This window comes from Ammospiza nelsoni, chromosome 2 (genome assembly GCF_027579445.1).
Source record: "Ammospiza nelsoni isolate bAmmNel1 chromosome 2, bAmmNel1.pri, whole genome shotgun sequence".
NCBI classification, from domain to species: domain Eukaryota; kingdom Metazoa; phylum Chordata; class Aves; order Passeriformes; family Passerellidae; genus Ammospiza; species Ammospiza nelsoni.
The window spans coordinates 24,262,203-24,281,847 of record NC_080634.1 but is presented as its reverse complement, the minus strand read 5'-3'; the positions used below and the strand labels follow the sequence as shown (position 1 = coordinate 24,281,847).

The window sequence follows — 19,645 nt, the reverse complement described above, 5'->3', positions numbered from 1 at the left end:
TAGGACTGGGACACAGTGCCTGCCCTGGCTTAATGGACACTCTAGGAAAAAAATAATTTTTCAAAACGTATTCCTGGACAAGCTTCTATGAATCTGGCATTGTTGTGGTCTGATATTAAGAAAAAACACAAGTGAGTGCCTTTAAACAAATAAGGTGCTGGCTTTTTACAATCATCGTGGTTTCAAGCACCATATCAAAAACCACTATGATGGGAAGCTATCATTTAATAAATCAAAAAAGCTTACTCGGTAATAAATATTTTTCTTAGAAACTACAATATTCTCTTTTCTATGGATCATATGACTTTCCAGTTCCTGAATTTTTTTACACCACTGGACTAACAAAGGAACATGGGAAATAACTCTGCATGGTGAAATCATTCAGTTAAGCTATGCCTACACTGTGGCTAGAACAACTTAAAAATATGTGATTTCAGGCATATGTGATCAAATTTTTCCCTTTTTCAGGTAGCCACAAGTTGGCTGAATTTGGCAGTGCTACCTTTCTGAGATAAGGAAAGTGTTTAGTTTTGACTAAATAATTTAAATTTAATTTCATGAATTGCTGCTATTGACTCTGTTCTATGTTGGCTGCTATTTGGGTAATTTCCACTTATATTGATAAATCAGCCTTTGTAGTTAGCAGTGAAAAGAAAGCCAGTATATAAAATAAAAAATAAACATGAAAGAAACTGTGCAAAGACAGATTCTGCTTTCAGTGACAGCAGTCAATTCAGATTTGGTCTAGGCACAAGTACTGTAAAGATTTGCATATAAACATCTATAAGAAACATACTGCTGCATTTACATAGAGGTATTCTCGTGTGTAGAATAACCTGTAGACATAAAACATCAAATTGACTGGCAACTATCTATTGACATTACCACAGACTATCAGGTGGTCTTAAATATTCAGTGACAGGCTTTGCTGGAAACATACATGCACTTCCATACTTGCAAGTATTTGTATATCAATTAATATGTGAGTTTTGTCTGAAGAAAAGAAGTAATAAATTCTTCTGTAAGTAATAAATTCTTCTGTAAGTAATACTGCTCTGTACAAAAGTCCTTCACGTTTTCCAGTGTCTGCTAAGAAAGGCATAAAAAAGTTTATACAAAGTCTGAAGAATCACCTTGTTTTACTGGAATCCATTTTATGATGCACTTCTCATGCAACGACCATCGTATTCCATTTTTTTGGTTCCACAATTATTCAATATTCTGAATTTTTGTGTTCCTGGGTGTGAGATTCTTATTCTAATGAAGTGCAATGTGGACATGAATATACTTGTATAGCTTCAATGACTTACTGGCTCTGCTTGCTGGTAAAAATATGGTTTTGATTATCCTTAACACTCTTGATTCAACCTACTTTGGGGAAGTTGAGCTATATTGTTTTTTTACTGCTCATATGACATGGTGTGCATTCTAGCTGAAATCCAAGGTACTGTACAGTGGACTCGCATCAAAAGAGAAACTGGTGCAGCAAACCTTGACTGGAAGCTGAAATGTAACTTAAGGAATATTAATAACAGAAATGTATTGAAATCAGAGTTCTGGCTTTAAGCAAAGAATTTCTCAGCAGTCCAATGTGCCAGTTTAGGAGACGGATAGGACAAAAATTGCTGAAAATATGTAAGAAATATGAAGCCTTGGAAAAAAAATAAAACTGGAGTATCATTTGTTTAACAGACAAGCTTTAAATGACCTCAAAGAACTATGTTCCATGTTGGTTACTGTTTTGTAATGGAATTCTAGTACTTTGAAAGCAAACATGGAGCCTGCAGCAGCTTTGTTAGATATATCTATCCTCTAGCTGATTTTTCTGTGCTCCCAGCTCTGCATTTTATTTCTTTTTGTCTGGAGTGGTGATTTTATGACAACCCATTTAAATCTTCAGGATTCATGTTAATATACTATGAATGTTGTGCAATGCTATTAGGGTACAGAATTATTAGTGCCCTATGTATTAGTACAGAAAGTCACAGAGCTCCTATTAATACCAACCTCATCGATTCAATTTGGAATATGTTAAAACTGACAGTATCTTGGTTACTGGTGTGCCAGGAAAGGAAAAGATACTTTCTGAAAATCATCTTTACCTAGCTTGGTTCTGAAGTTAATTATAGCTCTGCATGCTTATGGGCAAGCCTCAGAGCCACCTGCTTAGGTTGTATTTTTTTACTACAATTCTACAGTTGAGTGCCATCCTGTCTGCATTGTCAGCTGCATGTTCCTGTAACACACTGTGCCTACATCATCCCTGTGATGCTGAACTGCTGTTCAGCATCGAGGGATGCTGAACAGGGAAAACGTGACACTGCTGACCAGTGACTGGTGGGCTTTCCTGCTGAGTGAGTCATACTTATGAAGTAAACCACTGTAGGCATGCCTATCCCAATGAGCAGAAACTGATTTCAATTTGCATCTGAAAAGATTATGTTGTCAGCAAAGCCTCCCTCTCCCAGAATATCCTGACATCTTCTGGCTTTGTGAATGGAGAAGTTCTCATCTCTGCCTAGAGGTCAGCATTCTCATGTACTTTCTACCTCTTGTCTCTGAAGATTTTTGACAAGATAGATCCTTTTTGATGGCAGTAACTTTTCTTAGGAAATGGAACTTAGGCGTGTTAATTGCATTGTTTCAGCATTAGACTTTTTCATTAATTATGTCAGAAAATTACCTCAGTTTAATAGAGGAGTACTTCACTATATCAATTCTGAGGTCCAGACTCCACATCCAGTAATGAAGAGATCACAACAGTGCTGAGTATCAAATTTGAAGGATTCTGACAATCTGCATTTTCTTTTCTAGAAAGAGAAGGAAGAAAGAATGTGTGTTAATAGCCTTCAAAAAGGCAGGAGAGCAAAAAGATATTTTTGACTTGAATAAACAAGCTACTGAGAGTTTATTTTATTTTCTTATTTTAAAATTTTTGACATAATCAGACATTAATACATGAAAGAAACATGAAACAGGCAGGGAAAATTGTGTTTAAAACTGTTGCTCAGGTTACAAAGGCACCATGAACAGCTCATATTTTGGTTTGTTCTGTTTTTATGTGTTATATCATCTGCGTTCCTTGCCTATGCTTTGGTGCAGCTCAATAATTCACAGAAAACTGTGTTATTTTCTCACTGGACAACTTTGTATATTACAAAGGATCATTCTTTGTAGTTGTACACAACTAGTTTTTCTCTCCTCAACAGCAGTCAATTTCAAGCTTGGTCAGAATTTTAAACAACCAAAAGCTGGAAAGATGAGAGAGAAAATTGAAGTACTTCAGTGTACAGTGTAAGCTCTGGTTTATCACAAAATACCAGACAACAAATTGCATCAACCAAAGCTAAAACCAAAGTAGTTTTTCCTCTGCCTCATAAATGAGTAACAGTCGACAGCTCTGGAATGTGCACTCCTCTCCTATGAAAACATTTTTCCGCTCTGCCTTTTCCAAAACTCAGAAGTTCAAAGCTAAACTACTACATGTTATAAAAGAACAAATTTACCATGACACTTAAACAGACATGAGTCAGTGTATTCAGATTTCTTGAGGGAGGAAGGAGTTATGTTTCTTGTTAAGGCAAGGTTTGCAGTAAAGAAGTTATTTTTATAGTTTCATATATCTCCCTTTAATTATTTATTCACACAGATGTTCTGTTTTACTGCACAGTTAAAGCTGTAATTCGTGCCCTTTTTGTAATGGATATATTAATTGAGGTTTGCAACATTTCTCCTCACAGAGCAAAATATGAACACCTTTGTTCAACAAATGGGCTAATGCAATCACAGACATTAGGACATTTGCTTCACTATTATTTAGGATATCTGTGGCTGTCTGGGAATCTCAGCAGTTTCTCTTTGCTCTGGAGAGTGCTACTTGTGTTTTTAGAAATGGCACGAGCAAGGTGGCCAGCATGTATGTTAACAGCAGAGACAAAATGAGGTGGCTGTGGACAACCTATATCTGGAATAAAATGCAAGCAATTTTGTGTCCTCTTAAATGTGAGATGTAGAACGTAATAGATTAAGCAGCTGAATTACTGTATGTAGTTTTTAAAGCTGTCTAGGAAACTTGGAACACCATTTTCATTTATTTGGAACAAGTGGTTGACTCATTTGTCTGCCTTGAAAAACCTCTACAACTGTTCCTGACTGGAATAAGATGAATATTCTGAAAGTCATTGCTCTTGTGAAACAGGAAAGAAGTACATAAAGTCCCAGAGCTCCTGTTAATACCGAACCTCATTGAATGTAATATCAGTTTAGAATATGTTAAAGGATGCAAACTTCTCCTAGGTACTGTAGCAGCTTTAAAATGTCCACTCTTTCAAGAAGATTGATGTGGCCAAGTCTTGTCCCTTGTGGATTTTGTCCTTCGTACAAAATTTGGGGTAGCTAGATCAAACGTCTGCTCTAGATTCAGACCTTTGACACTGAATGTTCTATTCAGTAGGATGGAACCAAAATCAGAAAATCCTTGAGCATGAAGAAAACAGATATCAAACTGTATCCAACAGCCCTTGCACACCATCAGGATTGAGTTTTCCCTGATTAATAAATACATAAAGATTTATTAGGTCAGTCTCTAAAAGCATCGTTTAGCAACTGTAAAGACAATATGCTCAAATCGAGGGGCACAATTTTTTTCCTTCAAATGTAAATTTTTTTTTTCCTGGCTGGTTGCTTTACCTATAGTCATAAGTTCTCTTTAACCTTTTTAATATTCTATTATATTTCACATGGGAATACAGAGAGGCTTTAATGCAATTAATAAATAGGGTATTAAAACTTTTAACTTTTTAAGTTTGAATGTTTTGATTTTTCATTTGTCTGTTTTAGAGACCTTTAATGAACTGTACCATTGAATTTAACGCTGGTTATGACGGAGATCATCTGTGGCAAGTAACATCTCTAGTTAGGGAGAATGTCACAGTCAGTTTTGTTGGATACAGGCATGTCACACTGGAGATAATGGCTAGAAGCATAAGTCACCTGAAGAGGAGAACCTGCATTAAGTGGCCCACTGGGTAGATGAACCATATTTGAAAAACTTTGGAATAAGGACAAAAGTGAACTCTCCTTGATAAACAATAAACTAATTTAAATTTTAGTCATCATGCGTTAAAATTTCAAAGTTACTAAGAAAGCAACATCAGGATATAAATGTCATTGAGCAATAGAGGGCAATTAGGAGGCAGTGCCTTGATAGAAAGAGGGCAGCTGATTAGTACCAGGCCAGTGGTAGCTGTGCTGGCCTCCTGTGTGCAAATATGGATGAAAAGGGGTCCCTGCCCTTTTCCCTGGAGCCAGGCATGGTGCTCACCTACAAGCAGCTTTGTCTGGCTACATGGGCAGCACAGGCAGCAATGCCTTACATGTTATGGACCAGTCAGAACCACAGTTTGGGCAAAATCAGTACCAAAGAGTGCAATAACGATCACACAGGGCAAATATATTCCTTTGGCTCTTGCTTCCACCTCCCACATTATGCAAGTGAGCAGGGCAAGGACTTTCACCAGAAGTTAGGAAAACTGTGATTTATAATGTTAGTGGCAGGTGGAACAGGGGAGACTGTGGGACCAAGGGAGCCAAGTATTTTAAGCATCTGTTATAGGCCTGTGCCAGATGCAGGATACCAGACAAGATGTGCCATTTGTCTGTTCTTGAATGGAATTTCCTATGTCCCTAATACCAAGCAAACTCTGTTTATTTATAATGTAACTACTTCTGGTTTTGTAGAGATGATTTACAGGACATTTCATCTTTTTACTTTCACAATGACATTTAAACTCTTAAAAAGTTATTTATTTAGCTGTGTAAATTCAGTCAGGAGACTGTTTTGCTTTGTCATGAGTGAATCTGTAAAGGCTGGAACACTACTCATTTTAGGGAGGGTGCCTTTTGTAGTTTCATGAAGTACAAATTTCTCTTGTCTGGTTTAAAAATGGGGAATTGGGTTCTTACAAGTCCTGTGTCAGGCAGTGATTTCAAGTGATTGTTTGCATGGGCACAAAGAGAAGAATGATTTGGGAAATACTGACTGTTCTCTCCTGACAGTGAATTTTCTTCCAATCCTAAGTGATAATATTTAATAAATAATTCCAATTATTTCCCGAAGGAATAAGAAGGAATTTATAAGCAAAACATTTTCTCAGAATATGTAAATTCAAAACAACAGCTTCCTAGTGAAAATTCAAGCATTTGTACTAAAAGGAAATCTTTCCCAATTCTTGGAGTGCATTTCTTGACAAATTTTGACAGAAACACAGACTTCCCAGAGTAACAGCATCTCACAATGAGACTGATTATCTGGACTTGATTATCCTACCTTTAAGTCTCTGTGCAATCTTGTTAATACAAAAGATGTAAGCCATAAATTACATTTAAGACCAGGAGAAAAAGTCAGTGCTGATATGTATAGCTCGAAAAGCAAATTGGAACAGCCCTACTGTCCCAAGACCTGGACTCCAGAGTAAGCCAATTGCACAGAAGGGTCTATCTTTTGCATATCAACCTTGCTTACTGTCAGCGTCCTTCCCTGTCATCAGTGGAATTCCTGTTTGCTCTTGCTCCAAAGGCACATCAGGCTGGACACATCAAACCTGCCAGCCTTTTTCACGAGTCCTTTCTGGTACCTCTGCTCCAAGATCACATCTCACAGTCCTTTACCAGCAGGCTGTGTCCTGATTACCTCACTGCTCTCTGAACTAAGACCTTTCTTTGAACTGTTGCTAGATTTTGAGTTTACAGGCAGTGACACCCAAGACAGACTTCTTGATCGGGCCCTCAGTTGACCCTAGATTTTTCACTGAAATGCCTTGGTTTCTCTTGGACAGGAAAAGAGAATTTAAAATAAAGAAAAATTTACAAGATGGAAGAAGTGAAAAGGTGTAGTGATGAATTTACTAACAAAACCATAAGGCCCACAGTACAACTAATCACAAACCAAGTTCCTCTGTGACATTCCCTCTAAAATTTTAGGTCACAACATATATCAAAGCATGTGCCATTAATTGCCTGCATAAATATGCTTCATGAGCTCATCCTTTCCTGCCTCACTTTTTCTGTTTGTAAAGCTGAGGCTATATTATCAGACTGGGGCAGTACTCTGAAGTCCAGCTTCTGACAAGATTTAGAATAATTACTGCAGCAGATGTCAGAATCAAGTGAAAGCAGCCATTCAACAATCAAAGTACAAACCACAATCATCACTTATGTTGTGTGCTATTGCAGGTACAGAACCAGCAAAGCAGAAAAATGTTCACACTTACTTCTAGATGTAATCCTCTGTTAGGAGAATATCTCCCTACCCCCCTCCCCCAAAAAGGTTTTTCTAGTACACTTTGCTGATTTTAGCTGCAGCTAGAAAAGATACAGCTGTGTTTTTTGGCTTATACAGCTTGAAGCTTGAGCTCAACAATCAGCAACAACTTAGTCTGAGCTGTTTTACAAAACTATTTTTCTGTAAACATTTTCATTCAATATGTTACCACGTGATATCTGTGCTCCCTTAAAGCATACTAGTGATGTGTGCCTTATCTTCATATTGCCCGACTGGTCAAATACTTACTTGGGAGGTGGTCTGAAAGCTGGGGACAGAGGAAAGACAAAACACTTAATGATAGCTGGATTCTGACACAGAGTCCTGTGATAGTCCAACAAGCTGCTGCTGAGTGACACAGAGAGCAGCATCTCAATTGGCAGCTGAATGAACATAGTCAGTTTGAAGAAGAAGTTATAAGTTAGCCATTAGCTCACGGCTTTAGAAACTGTAATTTGCAAATGGACCCCACACAAACAGGTCATAAAATAGAGGATCCATGCTGGGGCTTGGGGGTTTTGCACACATATACACTCTTGGGTACTCAGGTCCTTGCTTGAGGTTCAGGACAATCATAAATGTAGCTAAATCATACAGTGTACAGAGACTGCTTTAAGGAGGCTGCTGCTTCCCACAGAGATAAAGTCTAGCCAAGAATAGCATGTGTTTCCTTCTCTGCATCTAAGTGGTTGCTTATGTTCAAAAATGAATTAAATATTCAATGAAAACAAGAATCTTCACTGACACAATCACTGCTTCTTAATATCGTAACACAAAATAGTGTTGTCTTGCCCAAGCGCGCCTGGCTCTCTGAGAATAGTGAAGACAGGACAGTATTTGGATAGCTGCTGATTTTTTCTGAAGAGTGGAGAGAGTGTGCCTGTTATGGGGGCATGTTCACAAAGGTTTTAGCCCAGAAAGAAAGAGGTACATCTGAAAAGAGCATAAACCAGGTTGCCAGATTGGCACTGCTACTAGAAATAATTCTTTCTCAGGAAAGTACCAAAATGTGGCTGTCTGGTTTGTCCAAAAGTATCTGGGCATTTTTCTTGGCAGGCACAGATACTGGTGGGTGTTTGGCATTTTGACTGCTGCCCCCCAACTATTCTTTCTCTGCTGAAGATGGAAGAATACACTTGAGGTTCAATCACTGGCCTAGGGATTAGGAAAAATTGTTCTGCTCAGATTTTAGTCTGCATATTTGGCCAGGTCACTTAAGGAAGAATTTTGAGAAGTGCCCAGCACCCACTAACAGGATCAGATTTTTCAAAAGCTCTCTGCCTCCACTGAGGCAATGGACAGATGATCAAAGGAACTTAGAAAATCTGTCTGCAAGTGTTATTGTGAGAGCTACTGGGTGCTGATCACTTGTGAAAATCTGGTTCTTACTGAGGTGATCAGATGGAAATCAAACTCTCCATCTAGCTCCCATCATGATGGGAAGACACTTGAGAATCTGGACAGAAACAATCTCCTGAAATGCTACACAAGGAACTTTCTCTGTGCCTCAATTTCCTCTAAAATGAGAGTGATGTTGTCAGGGTGCTTGTAAGGACAAATTTATTAACCCGCTGTGTGTGAGGTCCTTGGATGCTTCTGAAGCCACAAAAGGGAGGTGAAGCATTTGTAGCATAGTGTCTTTCCAGACATACCAATCATCTGTGTAAACAGGACTGTGTTAAAGTGACTGGAGCAGGAGTCCAGGAGTCAGCTTTCTTCAGTGTACAATTTACAAGCCTTGAAGTTCAGGAGCTACTGCTTTTTGTTTGTCTCGAACCCTTAATCATGAGTCAGGACTTCACCATGCTAGCAGGTGTAACATACAGAACAAAAGAACTCAGACTTAAAAACCTTTGTGCAGAACAAAGCAGTGCCAGGAAAATACATTGTAAAGAAATGATGAAGCTGTTCCATTCAGCTGTTTGCCTTCTGAACTCCCTGCTTCTTGAGTACAGTAGTTTTATGATTTTCTTTCCTCACATGCTATTTCTTTCCTCACATCCCACCCAAGCGTTTGGTATTTTTGGGAGAGTTCTGAGGGTTCAGAATTTCAACTCCACAGGACTGGCTACTCTTACATTAGATACCATATACAGTATAGTATCTTTTGCAGGTGGGTTTTTTGATTTTAAGATCCAGGAACATTAACTTTAAAATTGACCTTATTTTACTTTCCTCCTATTTTTTTTCCTTTAACTTACAGCAGTTTCAGTTTTGCCTCCAGATGTGGAAATCTGAAAGGTCCTGAACCTCCTGGAGTGTGTGCTGGAGCAGCTTTCCTTCTCTCTCTGAGCAGCCTTCCCTCACATAATGTGACATTTTCTTTCCAGCTGAGAGTTGAGCCCCCTCGGCCCCCGCAGCTCCCTTCATTTTTCGCCTTCCAGCACCATCGGCATCTGTGCAAGCTAATGCTGCCCAGATCCTTCTCCAAGGGGCACCGAGGGCTGGCATACAGCAGCAAAACCCAGGGCCTGTAACTCTGAAACCCAAGAAACCTCAAATGTATTGAGTGTTTCCATAAATGCTCCTCAGCTGACTGGGCTGTGGGGAGCTTCTGCTCTCCTCAACCCTTGCCTCTCCTTTGGGAATGGGAGGCGCAGGTTGTAAATGAGTTTTCTGACTGCCCCTGTGCAGAAATGGCGCTGACATTGGAGCGTGAGGGAACCACAACCACCGCAGGAGCTGAGAGGTGCTTCAGGGAGAAGGTGCCCAGCCTGACTGACAGGGGCCCTGAGCCAGGGCCATGCTTGGGCTGGCCCTGCCCTCACCACAGCCTGTTGAGGGTGAGATGTCTCTACAATCTGGTGAGAGTAAACTATCCACCCCCCCGCCAGGCCATGGCAGCTTTCCTCAAGGCCGTGCCACTGGCAGGTATTGGCCATGGAGTAAGGTGAAGCCCTCAGGGCACCCTGCAGTTTGGTTTTGTTTTAGAGTAGACTACAACACCATTAAAACTCAATCATCGCTAAATGCAATCCGCTTGTTGGAAAGTATGGAATATGTAAAATTTTCTTAAGAAAGGATGTTCTTTAATGCCTAATCTTTGTATACTTTCAAGCCTAATCAACAAGAAGGGAGATTTAATCCACAAAACAGAGACCAGCTAACAAGCAAGCTCTAAGTGATGGCCAGGGGGTAGAAAAACTAATTACTTGTTGGTAGAATTGCCTTGTTAAGGTTTAGGCCTTGATGTTAAGGTTTAGGCCTTCACATGCTTCTGTCATCTTAGACCTGGTGTGAGATTAACAAAGCTTGGGAAGATGGATGCCCACTGACAGTGGACACAATGAACACAGAATGCACAACTCCTGCTATCTTCATAGCTTTTGGGCATTAGGTACATTTCATGTTTTCCTGAAGCTCTCTCAACTCTCTCAATAGGCAGCTGAAAGAGCAAAAATATTTCACCTCATCATGTCTGGTGGTAGAGAAGGAGAAGCCAGGAAGGAAGGGTTGCTGCAGCCCGAGCTTGAGGTCTCTGATGCTGAATGCCTCCAGAAAGTGCCATGTTAGTTCCTCAGTCTCCTTCAGGTTTGGGGGGAATTGCAGGGCCAGCTCTTGGTTTCAGCTGCAGTCATTGTTTTGAAGGATAAGGCTGTGCATATGTTGTGATTTTCCAAGCTAAAATCCCAGCTCTTGAAATGTGCTTGACAAGTGGAGCATTGAAAATATAATAGGCTTCTGTTTACTTATTGTTGAAATACTTGTTTTCATGAGATAAGCAGCTAGTAAAAGTTAGTTCAAAGCACATGTAGCAGAGAAAATACTTTTGAGCAATCACAAATTTAATTTATTTTGCTTGTATTGTATTTTGTATTGAGCTCTTGACAGTGTTTAGCATAGAAGGGAGAGATGGGATGTTGAAAATAGTGTATTTAGAAGAATAATATAAAATATTCATTATAAGTGAATTCTGAACTCAGTGAAAGGCAGTTTTTGTGCTTGAAATTTGAATCAAAGAGTTATCTCATCCTGACGCTGGAACAGAAATATTCCATAAGAATCACAGGCCAGAACTAACCACCGCTTGGATTTAAAACATTGAGTATTTGTAGCTAGTTGCTTAAGAGCAATCTAAAATCAAAACAGAATGAAGGTGACATTACAAAACATACCTGAGATGAACGGATTTCCTTTAAACTACAATTTAAGAGCCATCTGCTAATTCTACCAGTGCATTAAAAAAAAAAAAATACTCCTGTAAATTACTCTTTAATCAAGTATGATGACTGAATACAGTTTTCTGGATGAACAATGTTTTTAGCTGAGACTAGTAATGCAAGCTTAGGGAACAATCCTGAAATGTCTTCCATGTTTCCTGATGTATTAAGATATCCAAAAGATAATAACAGTCTGTTGGAGTTCCTAAGCATAAAAACTAAAAAAATCCCAACAAACCCTTGCAGGGGCAGCTTGGACTGTACTGCACAGGCATCCTAAATTTAGACAGGGTGGCTGAACTGGAAGAGAGCAAAAAGTCCTCTAACAGACACAGAATGTCCAACTATGGCACCACTTTCTTCCATGGAAGACACAACCTGCTGCTGCATCTGCACCAACAGGAACATAAAGCAGAACAGTCCAGAGCTCTCACTGCCTGGCTTTGAATGCAGCTTGTGTGCACAGCAGGAACTCAGCTAATCATGAACACCTTCAGCCTTCACTGCAGCATATTTTTGAGCTATTCATCCATTAGGCTGGGATAAGATGGGACAGAATCCTTCCAGTTGTTAATTCACTTAGGGAATTAATAAACAGGCATGGTAGCTGTTCTGACCTAACATTCAGCCAGTGATTACGTATTAAAGTACTGAGGCTTGTCAGTAACCTACAGCAGCATATCACAAGGTGTACCTATAGTGAATGTTGCAGTCCTGGAGTATCTTCAACTAGAGCGTAATAATGATTACAGCTATTTTTGAAAGTATAGCTAGATTTTGCTAAGCTCTGCCCACCTTCAGCAAAAGTCTGTCCATTTACTGTAGGGCTTGTGTTCTGTTTTCAGTGGTGGGGTTTTTTTGTTTGGTGGGGTGGGGTTTTTTTGGTTTTTTTTGTTTGTTTATTTTTGTTTTGGTTTTTTGTTGTTGTTTGTTTTGTTTTGTGGGGGTTTTTGTTGTTGTTGTTGTTGTTTTTTGTTTTTACCCAGAGTTAACCAGAACTTGAGAACTTGTCTTTGATTCTTTAAATCCTTTTCCCTATCAACTCAGCAACCACAGAGGCAGTTTATTACTGAAAAGAAATCTAAGATACAGTTTTGGCCAGCATTGTCTTGGAACGTTCATTTTATTAACCCGGTTTTGGTTTTATTTCAAAAATACTTTGACAAGCACTGACATTTTTAGAATCAGTAAAGCACAAGAGACTTACTCCTAAAGGCCTAAGCATTGCATTTTTCTGCAGCAAACAATGTGACATGCTACTATGGTAAATTCACTTCAAGCCACTGACTGAAAGGAAATAAGTACTGAATGTTGTCTTTTTTTCCCCTTAATTTTCTAACATATGTTTTGTGTGAATGCTAGTGCTTATGAGATATACTTCCTTAACTCCTCTTCGCTTATTTGCTTTTCATCTATAGTGCAGGTTACGTCGTAGAGGGAGGACCCTGGTTACTCATTGTAGCATTAATTCTTCTATTTGAAATAGGTTAGCCTGTTAATGGGGAGGGAGTCATAAAGTTCTTATATTTTTGTAGTGTATAGCTTTAACACACTCTTTCTTGATGGCTGCTTGAGGGCCCACAATGTAATTGGGAAATCAGTATTTATCTGCTCATAGAGATTGTATTCTTTTTTAAAGGAGCTGTACCCCCTTTGAATAGTCCTTAATTTGCTTCATGAGGGTTTGTAGGTTTTCCTTGGAGAAGAACTGAGAGTGAACTAGAATTAGATTAGTTTCACAGGCAACCAGCTATCACCCAGCTCGACTGGCTTTTCACCTCTACTGACAAGTCATCCCACTCTTGCCACAGAGATGGGTTCACTCAATAATAGCTGCTCGTAAGCAGACCTATTAATGCTGGCAACACAAACTGTCCTCACACATCTGCTTTTATTGCTCAGCTTTGACCTAAAGCAACTACATCTTGGCTTTCTGCTGAAATCTGCCAACAAGTGTCCCAGTTGCGTGTTTTACATTAATATCCATCAACTGAGAGCTCAACTAAGATCACTTACTTCATTTAAAAAGGAATACTAGGAAATATCAGAACCCTTTGTTATTGTTGCTGGTATTCTTTAAGGCAAGCTGAAAGAAAATTTCAGATCTCCAAGCTACATAAAGACTCTTGTTCTGATACTGTGCATTCACTGGAACTCCATGTGCGCTGGGAAGAATGGAAGGGCAGAACAGAGGTGAGTTATGTGTTAGCATAAGCAGACTTGACTGCTAAATTCCTTTAGTGGTAAATTGATTATCTTTTGTTTGTGTCCCTGGGACTGTGCCACCTTCCATTCTGTCCCTTTGAAAGAACTATGTTGAGTGAGAGGCAAAGTAAGCATCTCCATCCCAGAAATTATGTATTACATACATGTGTTGTTGCTTCATATAATAAGAGTGGGTTTTGTTAGAAACTTGTTTTACTCTCCATAATTTTCTGTTGCAAAAATGGTCAAATGCTTTGGTTGGAGTTCCCTTATGCAAATCCACAGTGTGCTACTGTCAGCCTCTCACTTTCAGAGTGAAGAATGCAGAAGTATGTTGGTCTGGAAAGAGTGGTTGCTTTTTAAGTTAGCAGGAAACATATGCTGCAGATGTTTCAAAGTTCTGGCTTTTAATATACCTTTGATATCTACTATGTCAAGCTGTTAATTCTGCCTCATTCTCCCTTTAATGTGATAGGTTTTATGTATCCTATATATATTGCCATGATAGATTCCTAGGAGCTGAAGTAAACTGGCATAGCTGATCCAGGAGTTTGTTATTTTTAGTGCTATGGATATTTTTTTTAAACAAAAACCTTTTCTTAAGTTTGCAGTACTTTTTTTTTTTTTTTTTCATCTCAGCTGTATTTCAAAGTGACTGCATAAATTTTATGACCTGTTTCTCCAGTTGTGTACCCAGGTTATATAGGCCTTATCCTACAGGAATGGAGGAATGGAAAAGAAGTAGTTAGGTTCTTTTTCTATTTTGTTTTGTGGTGCAGTTTTTGTTAGTTTTGCTTTGTTTGGCTTTTTTTTTTTTTTTTTTTTTTTTTTAACGGTTAGAGTGCTCTTTTTGGTACCATTTACTTCTTACTTGCAAATGTGAGAGTTCTCAGAAGCTGTCACTTTGGAGTGTTACACTTCAGGATTGCCAAGAATATTTGTGCTAACTGCCCAGATGTCTCTAAAATGAGTGTAATGAGCACAGACATGCATTTGTCTTGAAGAGGTGGAAAAAGCAAGGTGTGCATAAGATGCAGAACAGAAGGATGCCCTGGTTATGTAGAATTATGAATGGCATAGCTGCAGTCATGCTTCCACATCCAAAGTGGAAAATTTCTTACCTACCAGGCAGTCCACATTATTTTTGAGTGCCCTCATGTTGAACTCAGTGTGGTTGTTGATGAGATCCCAATAAAGAATGATGTCCACAGATGTGCACAGACACCACAGTCATCAGCTCACCACCGGCTCACAGCACTAAGAAGAGAAATTCAGACCTTCGCCTCCGCAAACACAGCTGCTCATCTGGTCTGGGCTTTGTAGCCAGCAGAGGGAAGTGATAAACACTCTCATAGGGCTGCTTTATGTGTTTTTTATAACCAAGGGAGGCCACTGATTCTCACTACATTCTGAAAAGGGTCCATGTCATGTCACCCCTATACAGTTTCATCTGCCATTCATAAGCGACAAATTTGCATTTATCTTGCTTTTGCTATAAAATATGGACTTGCATGAAATTTTGATCACCTAAACATGGCCCAAGGCTTCATAGTGGTATTAACTCCCTGCAGTGCAATTATGAGACATTAAATTCATTACACATCAAGACAATTACAGAAACACATCCAACATCTCAGGAGTGCAGGGAGAGCAAGCATTATTGTTTGCTGGTGACTACAGGGAATATGCATACTTATTGCTCAAGACCCACAAACAGGCTTCACAACCAGGAGTCATCATTATCTTTCTGAACATATATATATGTATAAATGTATATCCACAACTGATTTCTGTTTGCAGAGGGAAAGCCACAAAAAAGGCAACAACACACAAAACTCTAGAAAGTGTAACTGGCAAAAATAAAGATCATTTGTACAGTTAAGTACAGATGTTTGCTTTTTTTTTAACAGGCTGAACACACCACCTCTAATGTTTTTTTATTGTCTTGTTCCTCACTACATTACCTCCACTAAAACACTGCTCTTTTAGGAATATGACATTAGTGTAAATTAAAAATTATCTCCCTGTAGAAAGAAAGAACATACAGCTGACAATAACTGGAAGGCAAAAGAAGTAAGGGAAAGTATAGGTATGTATTTAAGCTCCAGAGATAAAACTTAATTTTACCTCCCCTGAGATACATAGCGGGGCAGAAAATTCTGCCATGCAGATATGCTCACAGATATATAAAAATTGCCTTCTGTGGCAGATAGTGAGATGACCATTAATGATTCCTTTTCTAGTCCTCCAGTTACCTGTCACATATTCACAACTTTCCCTACAAACAATGCATGCTTAGCAGTAATTTTTAAGTTAAAAGAGTAAGAGGGAAGACCTCTATTGCTAGGGTAATAACTCTGGAAATTGAGCACTGGAATTTGCTGGGTGAGGTGTGTTTTTTTGTTTATTTAGTTTTGGTTTTGTTTTGTTGGCTTTGAGGTTTTTCTGAAATTCAGTATTTGCAAGGCCATAGGACCAATTATGAATCTGTACCCTAATAAATTAACTTAAGGGCTGAAAACTTGAGGGATAGGACAAAGCTGGTGATTTGGGCTTTGGTTCTTGTCTGTTTGCTTGCTTGTTTGTTTGAATGGGTATGAAATGATATCCCATATGTTTATAGAAGTGAAAAAGAAAGGAAGATTAATCTTAATGTCCCCTACAAGATCCTTTCAATAATTTTGCTTAAGCCCTATGAGCTTCTCTTTGAGCTCTTTACTGCTGCTGAGTTACCAAGGCTGAGTTCCATAGTCAGATGTTGTCTATGATTTCTCTGTCCATGGCAGTGGATCTCTCCTTCCTCAGCCTGCCAAGACTCGGCTGGTCTCCTTTAACCACAGAGTGTAAGAAAGAGATGAGCATTTGCTTATTTGTTTAATTGTTTATTTACACCCTTCAAGAATGATTTATTTGTAAATCCTGTAAAGGGGTTTGTGAAGGGTTTCACAGGAATTTTGAAAGTGTTAGGAGTAAATTACCTCTCTCAAAATTTGTCACTGGAGCTCTCCCTGATGTTCAGCCCTAAGGAGTCACACAAAGACAGAGAAGCTACAAAGGGGTGGACTTTATAAGGTGGAATACAAAATGAAGTGTGGGATTAGTGCTGTCCTGGAAACCAGAGGAGCTAAATCTGACATTCTTCCATGAATTTGCAGTGTGACCTTGAGTAAAATAATTTATATATTTAGTGACAGTAGGGCCAGAGGAAAACATAATCTGTCCCTAAAGAGAGGTGTGAAAATAAATTCCTGAAGGTAAGAATTTCTCCAAGCAGTGGCAGAAGTACGCACAGATAAGCAGAGAGAGATATGTTTATCCTCTGTTTCTATGTATCTAGTCTAGCACTTTAAACAGCACTGAGAGTTACGCTAGCAGATTAAGTAGATATTACTGCCCTAAATGAACACCTTAAAAACTAAGCATAACTGCCAACAGAAGTGACTTAGCATCCCTGCTTAACACTTAACTGGTCTTTGGCTGAAAAAATTAATATAGTCTCTTTACCTTGATTATTTTAAAATGTTATGATCATTATTCAAAAAATCTGAATTCCTCGCTCTCCCAATGATTTCCTTATTTTTTTCCTTAATTCAGGTTGTAGCATTACTTTAAACAGTACTTTTATTTTAATATCAGCGTGCTTTGATCTTGTAAAAAGGTGTTTCAGATGAGCACAGAGGTCAATAAATGCATTCCTAGACATCTGAGTTCTCTTGGGAGACCTGCTGTGCGAAGTTTCCCTTCATCCCTTGCTGCAAAATGATGCTAAGCTGAATTGTCTACTCAGCCTGAGAGAAACTGCTCAGAGGAGATTCTGATCTAAATTAGATGCATTCCTTTGAATAAAGTTTTCTTAATATGTCCTGCAATCCATTTTTCAAATGCCAAAATATTACATTTCCCAGCAGGCTTTAATAAAAGGTATTTTGCTACATACACATTTCCTGTGGCAAATGCATTTTTTTTTCCCATGAAATTTGCTGTATTAAAAATTTTGATTTATCTGATGGAGTAAAACTCTGTGTGAGGCTTTACTGCCTCACTGTAGACCTAAATTCTGTATGTATTAAACTTAAGATCACATATCTGTGTTTTACAACAGGGATGTTTTTGGAAAGGGGAGGTTTGCGGTAAAAATCACATGTTAACTAAGAAATAAAATTTTGTAGCTCAGAGTTAATGTTAGTCATGATGAAAACCACTGGGCTGTCTTCCTGTCTTCTATGGGCAATTTATATTAATTACCTGGATGCAAAAATAGTTTTACTGTAAGTTTGCTGTAGAAAACACTGTACTTTGTTTTCTGAATAGTTCAATGTATTTGGGTTTTGGATTTTTGTTGTTTGGGTTTTTTTAAAGATACTTATGTAATCTTGCAGGCAAATAGCTGAAGGCAGTGTTTTTCTTTCCCCACTAGTTAGAATAGATAACATATAAAATCAGAAAAAATCTTAGATAAAGTAGCAGAAAAGGCTACTTGGAGCAGAGTTCTGCTGTTATACAGTACTGTCACTTAAAGTATTGCAGCTAACATGAATACAGTTATATATGGACATAATTCTTTTCTAGAGAAAACTTTCTATCTGTGAAAGAGCAAAAAGGACTCAGTTTAGAAAGAGAATTAGACATTAGGAAGAAAATACCACTATTTAACTGAAGACTGTATTTTGCATTTACAGACAGCATTAACTGCTGGTTCTGGCAGCTCATGCTTTCCTTCCTCTCTGAGCACTGGGGAGAGGCATTGTAGGATTAGGATTTCTGTGATGGAATTTCTTTAAACAGGTGACTGTGTGTGCTAAAAGTACACTGACTCACACAAAGTAAAAAACTGCTACTGGTCACTAATAGATTAATCTCTGAGGATGGACAAATGCATGGATGGGAATGCAAATATAGTTTTTAAACCACTTTTAAATGTTTTAACTGTTTAGTAGCTGTCTTTAAGCTACTTAACTATTCCTTCCTCTAACGCTAGAAATGCCTGTGTAGGAGAACTGCAGAAAAATATAAACAAGCTGATCTAAAAGTTTCATAGAGACACAAGGTCTCTTGTTCCAAGAAACACAACTTTGCTTGTAAAATATCTACTGTAAGTATGTTTGGTACAAGATAATGAATTTCATTAGTCTTATTACTGTGCTTCTGTGAGGGCTTAAGTTCCATCACACCTTTTCCAAAGGCAATGAAACCTGTGAAGATGCACTTCAGTCCCAAGATTGTCTCAATTTGTCTAGTCAATGATATTAGCAATAAAACCCAGTTCCTTCCTTAAATGACCACTAACAACTTTTTTTTTTTCCTCAAACAGAATTTAAGGAAGCTTTACAGTGATTTTTTTCCCCATAACTTGACTGGACTGCAAAGGAGACTATTAAGAGGGATAATAAATCGCTATAATTGGTCTGGGTATACTAATCTCTTCAAAATCCATCAGAAAAGAAGAGAAGCCCTTTTCCCAGCTACAGTGTTTCCCAGCAAGATCTGTTTTTATTTCTCTGCTAAAACAACAGACTGTTACTAACTTAAATGTCAGATGACACTACATTTGAAAAAAAAAAGGCGGGGGGTGGGGAGCCAGCACCACCCAGCAAGGCAGTGCTCGAGTTCACATTAAGACTTCCTCACAAGAGCTGGGTAGAACAGAAACCTGAAGTAGCAGTAATCTTACCTTGAGTACACAAGATCCAAGGAGAGAAGATCACTGGCTGAAAACAGTAGAGGACTGAGAAAGTGCTCTGATCTGCTGCTGGTAGTATGCACTTGGCTTTTATGTGCAGGTGGGAGGAGCTGCTCCCCACGGTAGGTGGGCAGTGAAGATAGCAGGCAGACAGCCTTCAGGAGGCATTGCAGTGTTTGGGAACAGAGAGAGGGAGGAAAAGCAAGCTAGATGGCATATACATGAAAAATAATGTTGGATTTATTTGCTGGAGTTTTTTGGCTTTGGTTTGGTTTTTTG

At 38.7% G+C, this 19,645-nt stretch overlaps 1 protein-coding gene across 1 annotated transcript in view; it reads right to left on the bottom strand.

The window, feature by feature from the left end:
- COL8A1 (collagen type VIII alpha 1 chain) overlaps positions 1 to 19,414 on the bottom strand; it is an 87,883-nt gene extending 68,469 nt beyond the window's left edge. The window contains exons 1-2 of the mRNA XM_059467157.1: positions 19,358 to 19,414; positions 2,684 to 2,810 (exon numbers count right to left, since the gene is read on the bottom strand). The gene's annotated coding sequence lies outside the window, so the exon portion shown is untranslated. The remainder of the gene's footprint in view (positions 1 to 2,683; positions 2,811 to 19,357) is intronic.
- Between the last annotated feature and the right edge of the window lie 231 nt (positions 19,415 to 19,645).